Source organism: Rhipicephalus microplus, unplaced genomic scaffold, assembly GCF_043290135.1.
Source record: "Rhipicephalus microplus isolate Deutch F79 unplaced genomic scaffold, USDA_Rmic scaffold_18, whole genome shotgun sequence".
Lineage (NCBI taxonomy): Eukaryota > Metazoa > Arthropoda > Arachnida > Ixodida > Ixodidae > Rhipicephalus > Rhipicephalus microplus.
Window position 1 is genome coordinate 2,965,688 of NW_027464591.1, and position 6,812 is coordinate 2,972,499.

The 6,812-nt window shown below is 43.1% G+C and overlaps 1 pseudogene; it reads left to right on the top strand.

Annotated features, from left to right (window-relative positions):
* The first annotated feature begins 1,668 nt into the window (after positions 1 to 1,668).
* On the top strand, positions 1,669 to 4,924 carry LOC142785077 (uncharacterized; annotated as a pseudogene).
* Positions 4,925 to 6,812: the final 1,888 nt, after the last annotated feature.

The following is a 6,812-nucleotide window of genomic DNA, read 5'->3' on the forward strand; positions in this document are numbered from 1 at the left end:
ACTCAATCACATAAAAAATAATGGCATGAGAGTCTGCTGAAATAGGCTTATAATTACTATCACATAAAAAATAATGGCATGAGAGTCTGCTGAAATAGGCTTATAATTACTATGCCGTAAATGTCAGCACAAGGTTGTGTGTGGGTCATGAAATATTTAGGAAACTGCCACAGTGATCCACTAGTTAAAGCACTCGACTGCTGACCAGCAAGTCACGGGATCGTATCTCGGCTGCGGCGGACAAATTTTCGGTTTATGCGAAAATGTTTGAGGCCCTTGTACTTATATTTAGTTGTACGTTAAGAACCCCCAAGTGGTCAAATTTCCGCCATCCTCCCCTACGACACCCCTCATATCATAACGTGGTGTTTGGATGTTGGACCCAAACAATTATTTTAATGATATACTTTTCAAACTTCCTTATCCCTATCCTCAATGTAGGGTAGAATACCAGTCACTCTGGACTTGTTAACATCCCTGCATTTCTTTTCCCTCCTGTTCCTGTTCTTGTTGGGCACGAGGTTATTGGCTGCAGAATAATATAATCTTACAATCATTCTACGCTGGTTCATGTTTTATCCTAGGATTGCTAACAAGAAATGTGTCTTTCTGCCTTTAAATGTCACAGCCTGTATTTTTGCTCATTCGTTTCATTGAAAATTTCGAAAAAAATGGAGGACGCTTAAGCTTCGCCTTTAATAGTTGAACGCGATAGCGAAATCTGGCCTCTAATGCACCTTTCAACTGCTAAGTGCATACTTATTCATATGTTTTGCTACATGCACACGCACACACACAAACACGGACACAGTAGATTGGACCAGCACATGCTATTATCGTCGAATGGCTTGTTTTTGTCGCGACACCTGTCGAACAAAATGCGTTGAAGAGGCCCTGCAACACTTTTTTAAGTAACCATAGAATGAATTCACTAGAAGAGCTTATTGCCTCACGAGTTCGACAGCGCAAAAATTTTAAGAATCAGTCCAGTGCGAGTGGTGTTACAAACCTTTGTCGCATGCTGCAATTGCATTATCTCTTCCCTCGCCCCGACGAAAGCGCTGGAAGCTAAGCAGGAAGGGGTGGCAGGGCAATAAAACTACCACGCCTAATGACCTTGAGCACTTATTTCTCTTCGCATGCGCGGCTTTTTCAGAGTGAGCACGCGCGCACGCGTGGACAAGTAGCAGCCTCCCGGAACTATCCAACACCACCTAGATTTTTTTCAAGGCCTCGGCAAGCCTCCATCTCGTCAGCGTGACGTCACTGCTGTGAGATCTGTGAGAAAGCAACGCTCGACTGGCTGAGGTCGGAATGGCTTGCGGCTTCTGTTCGCGAAATAGACAGACAATCTTTTTTGCTTCGAAACAAGTTTTCAGTAGGCAAACTGTAGGAAATTATTACCTACTATCTAACAAAAAAACGCTTAGCAAGATTTTGTCTTTCAAATGATGTACTTATTTACTTGATTTATTCACGCTTTACACATTTTTGTGCACAGCCGAGCGAAGTTGGCAGTGCATGAGAGTGCGTCTGGCCACATTGATCTTACGTGCTCGCTCGCTCTGCTGGCTGTTGTGGTTGTAGGCTAGTTGCATTTTGTTACCACTCACGCTGTTTTTTTCTTTCTTTTGTGCTGTGTGAGCATGGTTGGGTAAACTACGCAATATGCCTGGATGCTGCTGTGCACCGGGGTGCAACTCTAACTATGCTCATGGACCTAAAGCGCGCGTCTATCAGTTTCCGATGGACGCCTACCAAAGAACCGCATGAACGAGAGCGATCCCTCACAAGGATTTTGCGCCCACAAAGTACGCTGTGGTAAGTGCGTTCTTTCACTTGTCGCAGGTGCCTACGCATGTGTAAACTCACTCAGCTATGCAACTAAAAACCTTTCAATTTTCATTATTTGTGAGCTATGCCTTCGGGGCACTTGCAGCATATTTTACGAAGGACTTGAGACACGCCGTATTAGTGATCATGCTGTTTGCCTAATTTTTGTTTTCGCGCGACCAGTCTTGACAAGCAGGTACATTCCTCGCAATCTCACGCCTAGCTGATGGCCTGAGTCGCTCTAAACGGACTGCAGCGCCTGATCAAATCCTACGAGAGTTAGATTTAATAAACAGCGCTCGCCTGTTGGGCCGCCTAACAAGGCATTGCTACTATGATAATGCCTAATAATACAGCCACATTTTCTGATATGCAGTTGACGAATATCTACTAACTTTTTCTTGCTTGATTTTTGTGATATGCTCTGTTTCATTTTTCTTTTCTTTTTTCAGGTGTGTGAGAAGCACTTTCATACAAGTGATTTTGGGACCACGTCGACCTATCAAGATGAGAAAACCGGACGAGTACTTGAAGTTCCTCTCCAGCTGAGACGACTCAAGTTCGGTGCTATCCCGAGCCTACTTCTAAACTGCCCTTCGTATCTTTCTCGTCCCACTACTGTTGTCCGGGAAGGCCCTGAAGAGAGGCGGCTTCGTCTAGAGGGAGAATTGCTACGGAAGGCAATAAGGCAGTCCGCTGAAGCTCACGAAGAAGAGAAGAAAAAGAATAACATCAGTACTTTTGAAGACTTGCTCACCGCTATGACAAGTTTCCAGACAAACACCTTCTGGACAAATCTTGTTACCCACGACAAAGTCCTCTTCCTTAACTTCAATTCTCAAGAAGCTCCAACTGTGCGTTTTTCTGTGACAGTGTCAGCTGATTTCATTGTGAAAGTGTTAGTTGATGACGTGCAGCTTAACAAGCTTGGGACCCTCATGCTTTTTGTTTATTTGTGTGATCTGCGGGATATCGGCAAGGTCCTTATTGCTGTGCAAAGTTTGGCAGGAAACTTCTCCGACAGCGAAGAACGCTTGCAGATTGTCATGGAGAAGTTAGTGGAAACACTGTATGAACTAGCGTCACAAATTTTCCCACATGAGTGGCAAGTGGAAGTTGTCAAGTTCGTAAAACAGCAAGTCAGCATTTTACTGAGCAGAACTTCGATGTACCCTGTGGACTTGCTGGTATTTGCTAGCCTTGTGTTCACAAAATCTTCACATGCGTACAGATTTATTAGATCCACATCAAAGTTGAAACTTCCACATCCCGACACAATTAGACGTGTTTGTGGGTCATACCGTGTGAACCCATGCTCTGAGCAACAAGATGCTTTATTTCTGTCGTATGCAAAGAGGCTGGCCGTAGGAATAGGTGACCACGAAAAAACTGTGACGCTTGTCATTGACGAAATTTATCTGCAGCCCTACATTGACTACAAAGGTGGTGGTCTAGTAGGAATGGCTACAAACAGTCAAAACGCCGCAAAAACTGCATATGTGTTTATGATTCAAAGCATCCTGTCGTCAAGCAAAGACGTAGTGCACATCCTGCCAGTGGCGAAAATAGATGCAATACAGGAGCATCAATTTCTTCGTGAGCTCATTAATGGGCTGAAGGCAACAGGCTTTCGAGTAATCGCGGTTGTTTCAGACAACAACTCCATCAATGGGAAGGCAATGTCATTTTTTTCAGAGCCACGGAAGGTTGATACGGTCTACAAGCGTCCATCAGACCAATCAAGACTACTGTTTTTTTATTTTAGATTCTGTTCATATTTTAAAATGCATACGAAACAATTGGCTTAACCAGCGTAACAATGGTAAATGTATGTTTTTTCCAGACATCAATGGACTACTTGACAAGCCGTGCGTGCTAACAGCTTCATTCAACACGCTGCTAGAGCTCCATGAGAGAGAAAGAAATGAGCTTGTACGATTTGCTCCAACATTTTGTTTGAAGGCACTGAAACCTTCGAACTTAGAGCGACAAAACATGAAACTTGTTCTCAAGGTGTTCAAGAGTTTCACAATCACAGCTCTCAACAGTGCACATGCAGCAGAACTGCAGCATGCCGAAAGCACGGACAATTTTATCAGCACTGTCGTAATGTGGTGGCGCATAGTGAATGTTAAGACGCCGGATAAAGGGAGGCACCTTTGAGATGACTTACAAAAGCCCATAAAGGCAGTTTGTTGCCCTCAAGTCGAGTTTTTGAACAAAATAGTCAGTTGGCTCGACTACTGGAAAAGCCTCAAGCATGACACTAGTCATTTTAGTCATGAGACGCACAATGCATTGCGTCACACGTCTCTTGCTCTTGTTCAGGTGACAAGCCACTGCTTTGAAGAGCTTGGATTCAGGTATGTCTTACTGGGGAAATTCTAGTTGGACTGCCTTGAAGACAGGTTTGGCAGGTACCGACAGTTAAGTGGCGCACAGTACCATATCTTCATACGGCAGATGTATGAAGCGGAGCACAAATTGAGGCTGCAGAAGGTCCTCGAGCTGCCAGAGAGTGACGAGATTCCTCTATGTTCCTCCACTGATAAATTTCGTGATACTTTAAAGCAATCAGATTGTAGTTGGAGAAGAGGACATTGCTGCAAAGCAGCACACACTTCCAGCTACAACTTATGTCGCTGGTTATTGCGCACATGCTGCACTCAAGAAGCTTAAATGTGCATTCTGTAAAGAGAATCTAGTTGTTCAGAGTAGGACTCTTACAATTGAAGCAGACGAGCTCATAATGAGTATCACAAGAGGTGGACTTAAGTTTCCCCAAGCCGTCATTGGGAACGCCGTACTGATGATAAATATTGTTCTCGAGAAACTGACAAGTGAAAAACACGCAGCCAAATTTTATGCCTGTGAAAAGAAGAAAGAACTGCTTGTTTCAATGACAACACTCTTCCTTGAAGGGAATGAAGACTTTGATGTTTGTGACAATGGCCATACGCCGCATGTAATGATGGGCTACATACTTAGTGTAGCAGCGAACACTTTGTTAAACAACCTTTGCAAACGAGAAAACAACAAGCTGTCTGAAGCCAAAGCAGCTAATCGAAAACTGAAGACACTCCAGGCGTAATCTCTCGCACATGACTGATGATGTGTCCTTTGTGTTTATAAAGCCAAATAGTTTGAGCTCCCAGTTTCAACACCTTCTACAAGATCATTTTAAAATTGCTACAAGCTTTATCTCCACATTTTTTTAAAGTATTGTCACATTTTTCCTTTTGCTGTGAACATTGCCTTTCTTTTGGCACTTGAGCTGTTAGGTGGAAGAATCATTTGAAGATTTAAATAGATCATATCTAACCCATTGCGTGTGTGTTCAAATACATCTACTGAAAATAAGTCAACTAAGTGTCGAAAATATTTAACAGGTAACGTCATGTTTGCTTTATTTTACTTTTTATGAAAATATCGTATGTGAAAAACCGCATGAATCTTCGTTCAATGGTTTTATTTCATTGTTGGTTTGTTTTTAAAAGCATTTTATATAATAAAACATGCAGTCTTGTTTTGACACAAATCTTCTGGTCCATTTAATGAAATGCAAAATAGACCATCGAATGCCTTCAGAAACTTTACTTAAACCAACGAGTCCGATAACGCGCCTTACTTCAGTATAATCATAACTCACTGAGGCACACTTTCTCACGTGTGGTATTATAGCCAATAGACTTATTTTTGTTTGCCGTTACCACTGCTCTGCTGCTAGGTGTGAACTTCTCCATTGCACGATGAGCTCATCACAAAGTACTGCTACAATTGTAAATATAGGTGTAAATATCAAAAACTTCTCGGGGTCTATAACATTTACACCTGTTGCTAACAAAAATTCCTTCTAGGCAGGCCCGTAGCCAAAAATAATTTTCGGGTGGTTGGGCTCCTGTGGATGTCCTTGACAAACCCCTATTTTCAATACTTATTCTCAGTAAAACAGCCCCTCCATCCAAATTTCGTGGGGGGGGGGGGAAGGGGGCCTTTTAACCCCCCCCCCCCTCCTTGCCACGGGCCTGCTTCTAGGTGTAAATCTCTGAGAAAAAAATATACTACGAGTGCAACTGGGCCGCGGAACGACAAAACGCGAACGTGTGCCGGTCATTTGAGTGAAGCCAGCTTCCAGGCAGATCTCACACCGATGACGTCACGTAGGCTTGCGTAGGCCTGAAAAAAAGTCTAGGTGGCGTTGGGCTATCTCGGTATCTTGAATTTTCGGTCAAAGATGCATAGACGATTTTTCGCTCACGACCAAGGGGCCACCGCCGGCGGCGGGTTTTCTGCGACACGAGCTCTTTAACGCTCTCGCGTTAAAATGACGTACGAGTAGTTTGAAAGCCATATTCAGTGAACGCTCCAACTGTTCCGTGGAGGCGAGCTGCTTCCGCAGAGTTGCTTGGCGTTAGGAGCACTGATGTTGCGGTTTTTGTGTAAAATGAGTTTGTAATACTGCTGTGATGATGTTTTCTAGTAAGATCTAGTGTGATCTATAAATTTTTTGTTAAGTTGAAGCTTTTCTTTACCGCACTTTCCTGGAAATACTTGTGCATATTGATGGAACTGCCCATAATTCAAAACTATACTTATAAAACGGTTGTACGCAATCATGATTCGCGAGGAACAACCAATATAGATGATCCGCGATAAGCGATAAGCTGCTGCTGCGTCTATCTACTCGTCATTTTGGTCAGGTGACATACTACGTGGTTTAGCGAAAGTATAAGAGCTGTAATTTATACCATGTCGATACGCTCATCGAATTTAAAAGTGCTTTATCTTAGAACTGTGAAAACACATATCCATCGGTTAAGGCTATGCACTGCTACATTTAAAAGAAATGGCCGGTTATGAACCTCGAAAACGCGAATGTATCGATGTATAGACCATCATGTCTGTCACCTCCTTAAAATTGTCTACGAAACACCCAAATGTCATCTGGATTCATAAATAAAGGCATTAGACCACAGCCG